Genomic DNA, 16812 nt, shown 5'->3' on the forward strand with positions numbered 1-16812 from the left:
TCCTCCACCTGAGGCTTGTATGTTCCCTATATACTCAAAGCATCTACTCAGGCAATTGATTATACAATGATAATTATAAAATATAAAATATGATTACATGATAATACTAAAAGAATATATATTTTTATTTTTAAATATTCTCCCACAAATCCACCCTTTTTCTTTTTACCGATTCTTTAAAAATAAAACATTAAAATTTTTCCAAATTTCTTTGTATTTCTAAGGTCTTTTCATATTCTGCAAAATTAGTTTCTTCATTGATCTGTGTAAGGTTATACATTTTTCTTCCTAGTGATTCCTTCTGATTACTGTGTATTATTCCTTCTACAGTACTTTGGACAATATTCTTAATGAGAGGGATGAGACAGGGTAAAAACATTAATCCCATAATGGTTATTATAAGCATGAATAAAGCTTGCTTCCAGTTTCTAAAATTTCCCCCTAAAAAGCCCCCTTCATCTAAAAGACCAGTCCAAGTCTGAACTGGAACATGTACAAGTTGGCTCATTTCAGTGGTTAATTGCTTCACCACTGTACCTGTTTCATCTATTTGTAAGCAACAATTAGTTAAATTAAACTTCCCACATATCCCTCCTCCCTTAGCTAATATATAATCTAATGCTAATCTATTTTGATACACAGCCACTCTAAGCTTATCAATAGTTTTTGCCAAAATATTTAAAGCAGTATCTATTTTTCTTCCAACTAATTCTAATACAGCCTGTAATCTTATTATTCTGTTTAACATATAAATGGGTGTTCTATATCCCCAAGATCCATCTTCGGCCCAAGTAGCAGGCCCATAGACACACACGATCTTTTCTGGTGTCCACTCCTTTCCTCTCATTGTTTCAACATTACACAACATTACATGGAATATCTATCCCAAATCCATAACTTACTACTTCAGCATGGTTCTTAGTGATTTCCAACTCCGTCGTATTAGTTCCGTATATTCTGTTAAATTTGGTAATACCACTACATCCTGGATAACCCCCTCCAGTGTAATCACACACACAACTCCACCCTGAACATTTAACAAATCCCCCACAAGGTGGCCATTGATTGGGGTTCCCATTTGCAAAGTTCAAATTAGTGGGACATATATATTTATGATTTTGTTTATATGCTGAGATCCAACTAGAGTCCCCATACTTTGTGGCGAGAGGAGATAAACTTAATATTGTACAGGCATCAAACCATATTAAAACCTTTTCTGTCCCTTTTTCTAATATTTTTGTGGAATTAACATATTAATCTTTCTTCACCTTCAGGTCTCTGTCTTGCTCCTGTTTTAGCTAGACCTACATATATACTAAAATTGAAATATGTTGGCATTGATGGATCATAACATTGTATCTTCTTGTCTTCTCCCTTACAAACTGAATATTGTTGTTATTTAATTGACACATAGATTGAAATATACATCCCCTAGGTGCTTGGGTATGAGATACCAAGGTTTTAATTACTGCGTTTCCTTTGGTGGCGTTCCTAATGCAGGCTTCACATCCTTCTGTTTTTGTTGCTCTCCTATATTGTTCTCTAGAAAGGGAGAGATAGATAACCATGGACAAATATACAACACTAAGGATTTGCATTTTAGTCACTCTCGTTGTTCGTCCTGGACTAGTTATCTTTTAAAGTATATCTTACCACTCCGGTCAATATCTCAGTATATTCCTCAAAAGGTTTCAATTTCTTCTCAATGAGTACTATATCATTTGGTCCAAAATGTTCTTCACATCTGGTACATCTTACACAGTCAATACAATGGAAACAGCAACAACAATCAGCATGGCATGGGATTTTGGGCACCAGACAAAGGAAAATAGCAAACCCTAATTCCACCCAGTCATAGATCTGGTTTGGACATTCGATTACTGTCGCTTGAGAGTGATCTTTAAAGGTTCTGGATTTGGAACACAGGTCCACTGTTCTTTTGGTTCAGCTACTGATCCCTTCACTCGTGTGTAGTGGGTCCACCCTTTTTCTTTCGTCCAGACTGCGGTTTCAGAGGTCAGCAACACTGGAATGGTCCTTCCCACTTAGGTTGCAGTTTTTCCTCCTTCCACGTTCGGATCAGGATCCACTGTCCCACCTCAAACTTGTGGACAGGAAATTTCAAAGGGGGTGTTTGGATCAGCAAGCCTTGTTTCCTGAGATAAGACAAAGCAGAAAACAGCCCCAGTATCGAATTCTTTATAAACATGTCATTAGTTTTCATATTGTGGAATTTCCTACTTGAGATAATTTAAAATCAACTTGAATGTATTGAAATAGCCTCACCATTAGATGTTATAGAGCATTTTATGTATTTGTCTACATATCATATAACCAACCGCATATTAACCATAGAAAAGTATCAATTATTCCTCCCCTAGCCATTCCTTTTGTCCGTATTTACAAACACATTGCTTAGTAAAGAGCCAACAAAGGAGCGCTCATCAAACCCTGCTTGAGTTTGTTTGCATACAAATCTTTATTCAAAACAACATAGCTCATTTATAATCCCAAAATTTTTCTTCACTTTAAACAAGGGTTGAATTACAATTCCTTCAAGTCTCCTAGATATTATGTTGTTATCAGTCTCCTAGATATTATGTTGTTATCAGTGTGTCCTGTACACAGACATAAAAACATAAAAAATAAAACAACAACAGTATAGGTGTATTCAAGTTCTTCTCATATTTCATTACTATAATAATGGGTATTAAATTTCACATCCACCCCACCTTCCTCCCAAAGCAGAATTCCAAGCGGAGAAAAAAAAAGTTAAAACAAGCAGCCCCCCCTTTTCTTTCTGTCTCTCACTCTTAAAGCAACACAGCCAGCTGAAAACGAAAGGGGGGGGGAATAGCTTTCTCTCCTTCACATGGATTTGCCATAAATTCTCCATGGAACTCTTCTCATGCAAACACTTGCTAAAACAATAAAATCTGCAGTTTAGATGGGGGAGAAACTCATTCACACACACACACACACACACACACAGAGAGAGAGAGAGAGAGAGAGAGAGGATCAGCATATCCACACATTCACTTCCATTCAAACTGCTTGTATAAACACTTTCACATAGAGATATTTCATTTCATACTTTCTCTTGACAAATCAATAACTATTATTATGATTTCAAGGAGCTGTTCAAAAGCCAATGAGCTCCTTTCCCTCCCCTAGTAAAAACGATCCTCTTCTTCCCACACTGAGTAAACTTGCTGCTCTCTCTCGCGTTTAGGGCAATCTTTTTTTAAAAGTGGCCCTTCATTCCACATCCAAAGCATGTTCTCTCCCTATTCTGGTATCCACTGTCGGGCCGTAGCAGAGGCCTTTCGGGTTACCGTATCCAGCGAAGCCTCGACTCCCTGAACGCCGTCCGGAAGGCCCGACATTCGGCTGGTGGACACGCATGCGCAGGACAGGCTCCGACGGCCAGCTGATCCTGCCGGAGCCGCCCAAGCATGAACGGTTCGGCTGGTGGACGCGCATGCGCAGGACAGGCTCCGACGGCCAGCTGATCCTGCCGGAGCCGCCCAAGCATGAACGGCACTCTGGATGGCACAGCGCATGCGCGGGTGCCGTAACCAATGACTTACGAGCAAGTTTATTACGTGGACACTGAACTGAGGCTACTTTCACCAATGGACGTAACTGGGCTGCCGAAGCGTCGGGAAGCCGTCGAAGCGTCGGGAAGCGTCGGGAAGGGCAGCTGCAGGTCTGGATAATCGGATGGATGGCCTTCTAGGGGTGTTGGGCGTTCCGGAGGGGGCGGTGGCGCATGGGTGGTAGCATGGGTGTGGGGATAGGTGGAGTCTTGTAAAATGTATAAAGAAACCATGAATGCAATGGTTGTCAGTGCTGACTTTAATTCGTTTCTGTACTGAAATAAACTGGAAGTTCTTTGTTCCTGACGTGGTGATTTTGACTCAATTGATTGTGTGTCAAGACGAGGCAACATTAAGTCAGCACTGACAACCATTGCATTCATGGTTTCTTTATACATTTTACAAGACTCCACTGGGTCACAGGTGGCCCAGTGTCCAATATCACCAGGACGGGGAGCGCCTTCGGGACAGTCCGGTCTGGCGACAAGAAGGCAGGAGGTCACGCCGTTTCGGGGAAAGGATCAAATGAGGGCTTTGCAGGATGAAAGCAGCACTCCCTATGGGCCTTCACCAGCAGTGGCGGTTTCAACCCCGGAGGTGGTACCTGATAAGTACGATCAGGAAGATCCGGAACAGGATCCCATGGTAAGTAGTCCAGTGGTACCATTCACCATACCAATCTGCCTGATGAATTGTAAATCTGGCCAACGCATAGCGTGTAAAGCGTTGATAGATTCAGGCTGTACCCGGTGTTTGATCAGTAGGAAAATGGCAGATGCGTTGGGACTTCGACTGATCAAGTTGTCTCGACCAATCAATTTCGAACAGGTGGATGGATCCTTGCTAGGTGGGGCGCCAGTTTCTCAAGTAACAGCTAGGGATGAGGGATCATCGGGAGTTGATACGTTTTATTGTAATTCCCTCAATGACCGAAGAAGTGATCTTGGGGTTGGCCTGGCTTGACAAATGGCAACCGGCTATCTGGTGGGCAGGTGGATATCGCCGTATGAGATTAGTTGTAGGTCCCCAGCCTCTGGTCACTGATAGGGAGAATCCATATGTACGATTACCACCTGCCAAACTACTGGGTAAAGAAAGGATCAAAGTGGCGGTAGAGGCTAGTGGAAGTAAACGGTTGTTCCCTGTGGAGTATGAAGACTTAACGGACATGTTTAGTGAGCGGGAATGTGATGCGTTGCCGCCACACCGCTCTACCGACTGTGCAATAGATATCATACCGGGGGCAAAGCTGCCAAAGCCCCGGATTTACCCCATGTCTCCCAAGGAGTTGGAGGAACTAAGAAGGTATATTGATAAAAACTTGGGGCGTGGATTTATACAGCCGGCCCGATCTCGGATTGCGGCTCCTGTGATATTTCAGGGGAAAAAGGATGGTGGCTTAAGGCTTTGCGTGGACTTTCGGGGGTTGAATGCGGTATGCACTGAAAATATGTATCCATTACCCTTATTGAAAGACATGCTAACTCATTTATCCCAAGGGAGGGTTTTTACTAAGCTTGATTTGAGGGAAGCATACTACCGAATCCGAATAAAACCGGGAGACGAGTGGAAGACCGCGTTTAATTGCCCTTTAGGGAGCTTCCAGTTCACTGTCATGCCGTTTGGGTTAAAGGGAGCGCCTGCAGTATTTATGCAGACCATTAATGCGGTGTTGCATGAACATTTATATCGCGGGGTGTTAGTGTACCTGGATGATATTTTGATCTATTCTAAGACCATGGAAGAGCATATACGATTGGTCAGAGAGGTCTTACACAAACTCCTCCAGGCCCAACTATTCGTGAAGCTCTCAAAATGCGAGTTTCACAAAACCCGTATTGAATATTTGGGATACAAGATATCAGCCTCAGGAATAGAAATGGATCCGGCAAAGGTGAAAGCAGTACTTGAGTGGCAGGCGCCTAGGACGAGACGCCAGTTGCAGAGTTTCTTGGGGTTCGCGAATTTTTACAGGCAGTTCGTTCCTGATTTTGCACGGGTGGCTTTGCCACTTACGGAATTATTGAAAACGCGGAACTCTCCTGTAAAGTCACGGCCTAGTCAGCCGTTAGCGTGGTCCAGGGAAAGTCAAGCTGCGTTCGAACATCTAAAGACATTGTTTGCCAAGGAGCCCATTCTACTACATCCAGATCCTGATAAATAGTACATTGTCCAGGCAGATGCGAGTGATGTGGCGGTGGGGGCTGTGTTGTTGCAACGAAATACCAAAGGCGAGCTACAGCCCTGCGCATATACCTCACGCAAGTTATCAGAAATTGAAAGGAGATGGGCAATATGGGAGAAAGAGGCCTTTGCTATTAAATGGGCCTTGGTAACGTGGCGGCACCTTTTGGAAGGGGCTAAACAGGAAATTGAAATATGGACGGACCATAAAAATCTGACAGTATTGCAATCGCCCCGACGTTTAGCCCCAAAACATGTGAGATGGGCGCAATACTTCAAACGGTTCACGTTCCAGCTTAAATATGTCCCTGGGGGCCGTAACTTTTTGGCGGATGCATTATCTAGGTTGCCCCAATATGAGAGTCAAAGGGAAGACTTGGTACAGGCTATATTACCGCCATATACCCAGGGAGTGGGTAGGGTAAGTTCCCGTCCCAATATCGGAAATTTCGAATCAGAGTTGAGGGCAGCAATACCACAGGACCTGTGGTTTCGGGAACATCGTACCCTGTTCACCCAGAGAGATGGGTTGGTGTGGTTCGGAGTGAAATTATATGTTCCGCTTGTATTACAGCCTAGGGTCCTTCAGAGATGTCATGATGCAAAGCTGGTGGGACATTTCGGGTTCGTCAAAATGTTACATCTGACCAGGCGCCAATTCTGGTGGCCTACATTAAGAAAGGATGTCGAACACTATGTAAAGGCATGTTCTGTATGTGCTACATGTAAATCCCGACCAGGAAGGCCGGTGGGGTGCTTACAGCCGGTGGCTGACCCAGAACATCCATGGCAGGATATCGCCATGGATTTCATCGTAGAACTGCCAAGTAGTAAGGGACATACGGTAATTTGGACAGTAATCGATTTGTTCTCAAAACAGGCCCATTTTGTTCCATGTAGAAAGTTGCCGACTGCTCAGAAATTGGCCCACATGTTTCTGACTCATATATACCGGATTCATGGAGCCCCCCGGCGAATAATATCTGACCGGGGGGTTCAATTTACGGCACGGTTCTGGAAGGGCTTCACAGCATTACTAGGATCATTACAGGGACTTAGCACTGCATACCATCCTGCTACTAATGGAGCCGCTGAACGGGCTAATGCAGCAGTCGAGAGGTATTTGAGGAGTTATGTGTCCTATCAGCAGGCTAACTGGGCAGACCTCCTAGTGTTTGCGGAAGTTGCGTATAATAACGCCGTGTATACCAGTACAGGGTTTGCACCTTTTAAGGTGGTTTCGGAGAAGGATTTTGTTCCCATACCTGAATGTCGGAACTTGGAAGCACAGCCATATATTCCACGGGAGTGGGTCCAAAGGGTATCCGGAGCATGGGCGGCTGTAAAAACAGCGCTGGTGGAATATGGACGAAAGATGAAGGAGCAGGCGGACAAAAAACGGCAGCCATGTAAGCCGTTCATTGTGGGCCAACTAGTTTATCTGTCCACCAAATATCTGAAATTGAGAATCCCGTGCAGGAAATTGGGACCTAAGTACATTGGTCCGTTCAAAATTGTAAGTATCATTAATCCGGTTGCTGTACAACTACAGTTACCCCGATTGTTGGGAAAGGTGCATCCGGTGTTTCATTGTAGTTTGATCAAACCGGTCTATATGTACCGAAAGGGAGCTGAACCAGGCCCTGTCGTTGGTGGCGAATATGAAGTACAAGACATACTCGACTCCCATATTAAGCAAAAGAAATTATACTATTTGATTAAGTGGAAGGGTTACCCTCTGTCTGACGCTACGTGGGTGCGGGCAGATGATGTACGGGCCCCTCGATTAGTTAAACAATTCCATGTCCGACATCCTAGAAAACCAACGTCTGGTAGTGCAGCGCGAGTCGGGAAGGGGGATGCGAGGGAATCGATATGACCTTTCTTTTCCTTTCTTCAGGGGGAGCCTTGGTGAAGGGGGGCAGTATGTCGGGCCGTAGCGGAGGCCGTTCGGGTTACCGTATCCAGCAAAGCCTCGACTCCCTGAACGCCGTCCGGAAGGCCCGACATTCGGCTGGTGGACGCGCATGCGCAGGACAAGCTCCGACGGCCAGCTGATCCTGCCGGAGCCTCCCAAGCATGAACGGTTCGGCTGGTGGACTCGCATGCGCAGGACAGGCTCCGACGGCCAGCTGATCCTGCCGGAGCCGCCCAAGCATGAACGGCACTCCGGATGGCACAGCGCATGCGCGGGTGCCGTAACCAATGACTTACGAGCAAGTTTATTACGTGGACACTGAACTGAGGCTACTTTCACCAATGGACGTAACCGGGCTGCCGAAGCGTCGGGAAGCCGTCGAAGCGTCGGGAAGGGCAGCTGCAGGTCTGGATAATCGGATGGATGGCCTTCTAGGAGTGTTGGGCGTTCCGGAGGGGGCGGTGGCGCATGGGTGGTAGCATGGGTGTGGGGATAGGTGGAGTCTTGTAAAATGTATAAAGAAACCATGAATGCAATGGTTGTCAGTGCTGACTTTAATTCGTTTCTGTACTGAAATAAACTGGAAGTTCTTCGTTCCTGACGTGGTGATTTTGACTCAATTGATTGTGTGTCAAGACGAGGCAACATCCACCTTGAAATCCTCCAAATCCCCTTCCTCTACTCCCATTAACATACTGGTTCCTTTCATCCCTCCTATATCTTGTCTCAAAAGGACTCTGCTTATCCCCAAACTCTCTTCTAGGAGGTTTTTCCTGCTTCATCACTTGCTGTATTGTTGCTACCATCCTCTTACTTTTCTGCCTTACTTTCTCTGTACCCCTCTGAACATACATTTTCCTCCTTCTCTGGCTGTTGTTGGGGCCAGGTTCCAATTCCTCCCACCAAACAAAGCAACACAAATTCACCATATCTTCTCTAGTCAAATTTAATCTATCAATTATCTTATTATAAGGTGATTTACCCCAATTACTTAGTAGGAGTCCTAAAGGACTCCCTGTATCTATGCTCAACCTAGGATTCTTCCTTGTTTTCTTCACACATTACCTTTGGGGAAACACTCCGAGAATTGCCCATACTGGTTTACCGTACTGTTATCTTATCCTTACCAACCTAATGAGACCAACTTTCGCTTCACCAAGCTCCTGCTTCTCTCTTTTTCTCCACCACTCCTCTCATGAGGGTATGGCAAAACCACACCATCTTGCTACCCCCTGTGGTACTTGGGACATCTAATGCACTCCTCTCACAGATCTCAGATTCAAACAGTCCTACCCAGTCCTCCCCCCGCCTAGGTGGTTTTCATCTGGCCACCCCAGATCTTACTCACCTAGGTCCGTGCATGAAGTTACCCGGTTTTTCCTGAGGCCAGCAATCTCTATACCTGGTTCCCTCACCTTTCGTTTCTATTTGCAACTTCTATTTAGGTTCGTAGGGCTCTAGGTTTTGTTCAGCACCCACCTCTCCTGGAGTTCGAAGCTGGACTGTCGAACTCGACAGGGCATGCCTTCCACATCGTCCTCCAAGTTAGGGAGTCCCAAACGAAATCCCATTGAGTCCCGGGTTTCGGCATCAAAATTGTTAGACACAAAAATAGTCACAAATTGAAATCCACTCTGAGTTACAAATAGAAAGGAAGTTTATTAGACTTCACATCCAAATCTAAAAAAATAACGGTTTGCAGAGCGTGGTGGATTCAGGAAGGCAATGCAATGTAGCCAAGCACTGAACCACACCCCAAATTCCAAAATCACATATTATTATACATCCTATCACGACGCCTCATTCCCTCCCCCATGGCCCCATTGGCTTAGGCTTTGGAGGTTACAATCTATCAGAAGCGCCTAAACAGAATACATTATACTAATAAGAACCCTACCCTACTATCCTATATCAATTCTAGAGGAGAGATGTCTCCCATCTTCTACACCTGTTAGATCCAGTAGGGGTACCAGGCACCAAAAGGTACTTAAAAACAATTCCTAGATGGTGACTCACACTAGGCCCCATGGTAACTCCTGTTCTCCCCCCTTCCTCCACCTGAGGCTTGTATGTTCCCTATATACTCAAAGCATCTACTCAGACAATTGATTATACAATGATAATTATAAAATATAAAATATGATTACATGATAATACTAAAAGAATATATATTTTTATTTTTAAATGTTCTCCCACAAGATGACGCTTCGACCACACCATTGCAGCTGCCATCTTGATTTTTTTGACCAGTCTGGTAGGATAGCTGCCTCGTGTACGACCACTTATTGTGAAGAAAATTAGAGATTATGCAGTTCAGTGAAGGATCAAGATGATGTTCCTCCATCATTTCACATACAATTGCCAGTCATTGGGGCAGATAAATGGTTTTATTTTTCAATGTAGGCATCCAGTCAACCTAAGAAAAGGGTTAAGGAGGTAAAGAATAAAACAGAACAGAATAACAGAATTGAAAGGGACCTTGGAGATGTTCTAGTCCAACCTCCTGCTCAGCAGGAAGCCCTGTACCATTTCAGATAAATGGTTGTCCAATCTTTTCAATAGGTGTCATTCCACATCTCTCAGCATGTGCTGGTTGATAAATTACTTCATTCTGTCCAACAGTAAGAGCTGTAAAGTTACTGTGGACAAGGGGGGGGGGAAATGTTGATTTGCTACTGAAGTGCAAGAGAATAAAAATGTTTCACTTGAGTTTGTTAAAATTTAGATTAAATTTAGGTTGAAATGGGCTAGGCCAGGGGTAGGCTATTTCCAACTGTGCCTCTCTAATACAATTTTTTTAATAAAAAAAAACTTACTACATAACATTGTATGTACGGAAGTATGAGCTGTGACTTAACACTGGAAAATCAAGCTCAGCCAACTATTTATGAATCAAAATATATGTAGCTTTAAGGTATGCTAATTTTCCACCAGTTTCTTGAAGGCAAAGAGTTGATAAAGCTAAACTTAGCATTTTCAGAGAATTTAGCTTTTTTAACTTAATCCATCTCATAAAAGGAATCATCAGATTAAAACATTTTTAAAGTGAGGGGATTAGACTGAGACTGAAAAGATAAATGAAATTATGACAGGCTTCAGTACTTCTGAAGGAACTGTTCTCATTTCCCCTGGGTCAGAGTGCAGATCCCTCAGATGAAGTGAGTGATCCCTGAGGAAAAGCATATTATTTCTGTTACAGAAAACACCAGGTGCTTTCCTGAAATTTGTCAGAGAAGAAAGCTTCTAGAAACCCCTAAGTAAACGGTAAAAGACAAATGGCACATCAGTATTGATTAACCATTGATTCTTTCCAAAAATCTTTCAAGAAAGAACACTTTTTTTCTTGCCTTTGCCTTTCACCACATCCCTTTGAGGAGGTAATTAAGGAAATGAAATAGAAATAAGGATTAGCATCACCCTCATATATTGGGTACTGCATTGGGATTATGCTTAAGAAATACAAGAGGGGAGCTGGAAGGCACATCAGGCAATATCATGGTATGCTTAAGTTTTTAAATAGATTATGAGTCCATGAGTATAGGTAGAGCCCCAAAGTAGTTGGGGATCCATATTTATAATAGTCATTGGTACAATGCTTAGTGACCACATGCAAGGGATCTTTAATGGTGTGGGAATGACCTTGAGAAGTTAGGGGAAGAGATGTTGCCTAGGGAACAAACAGCCCACAGAGGGAAGAGCAATGGTTACTTAATGGAGAGAAACTTAGGAAAGACCTATCCTAATTGATCAGGCTATAAAAAGAGACAGTGGGACATTTGTACTTGCACACTTGAAAGATTCTGTTAAGGTAGCCTTAATAAAGATAAAAAATAACCTGATTCTGAATGTTAATAAAACAAAGGAGATCATTTTTTTATTTTAGAAAGAGCCGGCATAGTCATACTCCACTTTGTATCAAGGCAGCAGCTGTTGAGGTGGTCAACAGTATTAAATACTTGGGGTGCAGATAACTAACAATCTGACTTGGTCTCTTCATATGTTCATCTTTAATGAAGTGTGCAAACCAGCGTCTGCACTTCCTGTGTTGGATGAGGAGAGCATATCTTTTTCCTTCTGTCCTGGCCACTTTGTACAGAGGCACGATTGAGAGCGTTTTAACAAACTGCATCACTGTCTGTTTTGGTGGCAGCAGAGCCTCAGATAGAAGGTCCATGCAAAGAGTGGTAAGGACAGCTGAGAAGATTATAGGAAGCTTGCTTCCCGTTATTCAGGATACTGCTTACAAGCGCTATGTGCCTAGAGCTCGAAACATTGTTAGAGACCCTATCCACCCATTTCACGGTCTGTTTCTGTTGCTCCCTTCAGGCAGGAGGTTTCAAAGTATTTCTAGGAGGACTACCAGATTCTGTAACAGCTTTGTTCCTTATGCCATCCGTCTTGTAAATTCACAGGATTCTTTTTTCTCACCATGTATATGTATACATCTGAACTAGACTGTGTTGTTTCATATATTTGTGTATATGTGGGTATATGCATAATTTTTTATCATGTTTATGTAGTATATATTGGAGGCGGTTACCCATTGGGAGCTGAATGCAACAACATTTCATTTTAATTTATGCTGATTAGTGTACATTTAAAATGACAATAAAGTTATTCTATTCTATTCTATTCCTTACAATAAAATAGAATCTGGTTATGTTTCCTATCTGGTTTGCCTGTGAAGGCTGACACAGTTTAACTTGGTACCTAGCTTCTATAGCTACCAGAATTGAGTTGAAAAAAATCCATCTGACTACTAGATGGTAGCAAAGAGAATTTTCCTCGTGATACTAGATGGTATCAGTCATCACTACAGATACTAGATGGTATCTAGTATCAGATACTAGATGGTATCAGTCATCACTACACTAGTTTATCATCCTTGCCCAAAGTGCCATGCTGGAAAAACTGCTTTGAGTCTTGCCAATTTGGTGTTCATATAAGTTAAATAAATAAATGCAAGTACGATTTAGACTAAATCCTTATGTAATACAGAAATAGTTGTTTTAAAAAGTAATTGTTACAGTATGATAATATTATTTGTAAAAGATTAGGCGTTAAATCAAGCATATTAGTTATAACTCTGTCTTGATTAAAATAAACAACTGCCAATATTCATTACACGTTGTTCACAGTTGTTCTTAGCAATTGCCAAAGAACAGGACCAACTAAGCCAGTTGCACTATAATTAGGCACTCATGAAAAATTTTGTTTTCTAAGAGCAAGCAAATGCTGCCAGCACTAACATAACCAAAATCTATAGAGTTGTTTTAAGATACTCCAATTCTCCTGACCTTTGATACGATGGGCCCAAAAGATACATCCTAGTACCCGCACAAATCATTTTGAAGCTCTTCCTAACCATTTTAGTTCTTAATAAGCTTTAGTATCTATTTTCATTGTTTTGCATACAGATAGTTCTTAACTTACAACCACAACTGTAGAAATGCACGTACATCCAAAGTTTATCCAACTAGGAAAGATCATAACATATAAAAATGTTTTAGATGAGAGAGGAGAATTGAAACCCAGGAAAATTCTTCAAGACGAAGGGATAGAATTAGAATGGTGGGCATACCTGCAGTGGGCATACTGCAGGCGAGATATTGGAAAGACAAAAAAGAGTTAGACCTAAAACTAGAACCGATAGGGCTGGATAAAATGATTAAAAAACTATATCATTATTTGTTAGATCAGGCAATGTATGAGAAACAGGTAAAAGAGACCATGTTAAAGTGGAGCAGGGATTTTGATCTCAACTTTGATCTGCACATCTGGCAAGAATTATGGGTTAGAAACAGGAAGCTCACTCTGGCCACCTCCTACAAAGAAAATCTCTACAAAATATTCTATAGATGACATTTCCAACCCATAAGATTAGCTAAAATGGGTTCAAATATTTCATCAAAATGCTGGAAATGTAAATTGGCAATAGGGACATATTACCATATGTGGTGGGAGTGCCCACGAGCCCATGATTTTGGGAATAAGGTTAAAAAATGGCTGGAAGAAATATTAATGCTAGTGGTAGAGTTAAAACCAGAACTCTTTTTACTAGGCATAACCATGCAGAAATACGACAAAGGGGTATTCTATTTGATGTTGCGCATTCTCACGGCTGCTAGATTGGTATATGCTCAAAACTGGAGGAATAAAGGAATTCCAACGGAAGAAGAGATTTTATATAAAATTTTATCGTGTGCTGAAATGGATAGGCTCACAATGGAAATGAAGGATAAGACAGAATCAGATTACTTTGAAATCTGGGACAAATTTTATTAGTGGTGTGAATCAAGGAGAACTGCTCGGGCTTCAAGTTAGTGATAAGACAGAAATATATATAACTGTATATGTAACTATATTGTATAGAAGAATAAGTTTATATAGTGATTAAGAATGATGTATTAATTTTATGTATTAAGAGGAACAAATTGTTAGGAATATTTATTCTGGAATGTCATGTTATGTCCCTCTTTGTTTTAACTGTATTATAAATAAAAAACTTTTTGAAAAAAAAACTTACAACCACAACTGGAAGTGGAATTTCTGTTGTTAAATAACTCAGTCCCGATTTTACAACCTTTTTTTGCCTCTCTATTGATTATACTAGTTGGGAAGGTCGCAAAGGGTGATCACGTGACCCCAGGACTCTGGCACTGTGGTAAATACATATTGGTTGCCCAGTACCTGAATTTTTATCATTATTTTGTGACTGTGAGGATGCTGCAATGATTATAAGTGTGAGGATTGGCCATAAGTCACTTCTTTAATGCTGTTGTAACTTTGAATGGTTACTAATGGTTGTAAGTCAAAGATTTCCTGTATTGCCACTTCTGTCCTTTGTACACACATTTAGCTGTTTTCATTTCTTTCTCATTTTTCCATCTAGAAAGTCATGTATTAATCTGGTAAATGGAAACCAAAAGTCAGGTTTCCATATATGGTATGATTGGTTGCTGTGGGTGTAAAGGGGGTGTTTCCCTTTTTTCACCTTTTTCTTCTGTGTGGTCTGTATGCTATCTGAGGTTTTTAACCTCATGATGTTCCTGTGTACTTGAGCATCCTGTCTGCTGTAAATATAAAAGTTAAATATATTTATTTTGCATAAATGTATTTATATAAAATGACAAGTTCTTGTCAGTGTCTCTGACTTAAATTGGACACTTGCTACGCAATTCCCTGACATATATAGATCTTGTAAACAGCTGCAATATATATGATTCTTGGCAGACTACACGAGTACACCAGTACAAAATTAATATATCTTAAAATCCTTTAAAACTTGGCAGCTCAAAATCATAGTTAAAAACAATCACCAAACCAATAAGGGTAGAGGCCCATCTATATATGAAAGGCTCATTGAAATAAAATCATTTTGAGGGCATTCTTGAATACAAGGCAGGTGGGTGCCAAATGGAATGAGAGAGCATGATCTATAAGGCAAAGACCAGTAACAAGAGGGCCTGCCTCCTGGTCTAAATCCCATCAACCTCCCATGGGTGAGAAAACCCAAAAAGTGTGTTTCTTGATGTTCAAACTGGATGGGCAGCATTGTATTTGGCAGGATATTCCCTGATCTATCTTGGTAGTAAGGCACATTCTGTTATTATTTATCTAGCCAGCATTTCAATAGTAAAGCTGGGTTAGCAAATCCATGGTATCTCATAATAAATGAACACACACACACACACACACACACACACACACACACACACACACACACACACTGTATATGGCCACCCATCTCCAATAGGTGGTTCTGGATGGCTTGCAACAATTAAAAAGTACAACATAAATAGGCAATCTGGACCTGAAATTCAAAACAAAACAAAACAGAAACAACCAATGCAAACAGCTCAAAATACAACATTAAGCAATTCCAAGTTAATATGGCTGAGATATGATCCTTCTCCAAAAGGATTCTACTTCACCCATCATGTGACAGAATCTAGAGAAAACCTGCAGCTAAAAGATATCATTTTATATAACATGGGAGGTTTGTGGACTAGAAGGGAGGCTTTCTTTGTGGTTGACCCATGCAATGGACTACACTTTTTCCATAGTTTTAGATCCCAAAAGCATGATTATTATTCCTTAACACAGTATTTTGATTATTTAGAAATAAGTGATAGATTTCATGCATGTCTGTCCATATATATATATATATATATATATATATATATATATATATATATATATATATATATATATATATATATGTGCACAGGTGTGTGCGTCTGTGTGTGGGTGTTGGCCAAGATCTGAGTTCAAGACCACCCTCACTGTAGCAGGCAGCTTTGAAACTGTCACAGTCTCTTACACTCACAGGACTGTTGTGAGGGGAAAATACTATGGTTTGTCTCACAGTCAGCCGGATATTTAGACTAGATTAGCTACCCAACTCCCAGCAATGTTGAGAAGATGGAATACTGTATTACATATGCCCATCTGAGCTCTGGAGCAAATGCAAGTTATATATCTAATAATTAAAATAACTGCACAGTAATTCAAGGTAGACAACTGACTTGCATATTTTCCTTCTTCAGTGAGGTGACTTTCTTGTTGCTCAGTTACATTAAGCCACTTTATGACTTCTCTTTGGCATCTGCTAGATTAATTTGATTAAGCCTGGTTAATGAGGCAGTAGAAACCAGCAATTATTTATGAAGAAGCCATTGCTATATTAATTTGCTTCCATTAAGAAACATGCAATAATATATGGCTGTTAAAGAAGAATGCAACTAAATTTGAAACAGGATAGTAGTTCATTGTTTCTCAATCTTGTCAACTGTAAGACACATGGGCATCAGCTCCCAGAATCCTCCAGCTAGCATGCTGACAGGAGATTTTTGGGAGTTGAAGTCCACACATCTTTATGTTGACAAGGTTTACTGTCATGGATTCTCAGAGAGAGGCATCAAACTCTATTACACTGTTTCTCAACTTTGTGACATGTGGACTTCAACTCCCAGAATTCTGCTTGGGAATTCTGAGAGTTGAAGTTCACATCTTAAAATGGCAAAGGTTGAAAACTACTGCTCTACTTCTCTTCTTAGAGAAGCTTATCTTTTTTTTCCCCCAGCACATATAGCACAAAAGAATGCTGTT

The sequence above is a fragment of the Crotalus tigris genome, unplaced genomic scaffold, assembly GCF_016545835.1.
Source record: "Crotalus tigris isolate CLP2741 ecotype Arizona unplaced genomic scaffold, ASM1654583v1 scf7180000018371.15429387391:27106975, whole genome shotgun sequence".
Classification (NCBI taxonomy): Eukaryota; Metazoa; Chordata; class Lepidosauria; order Squamata; family Viperidae; genus Crotalus; species Crotalus tigris.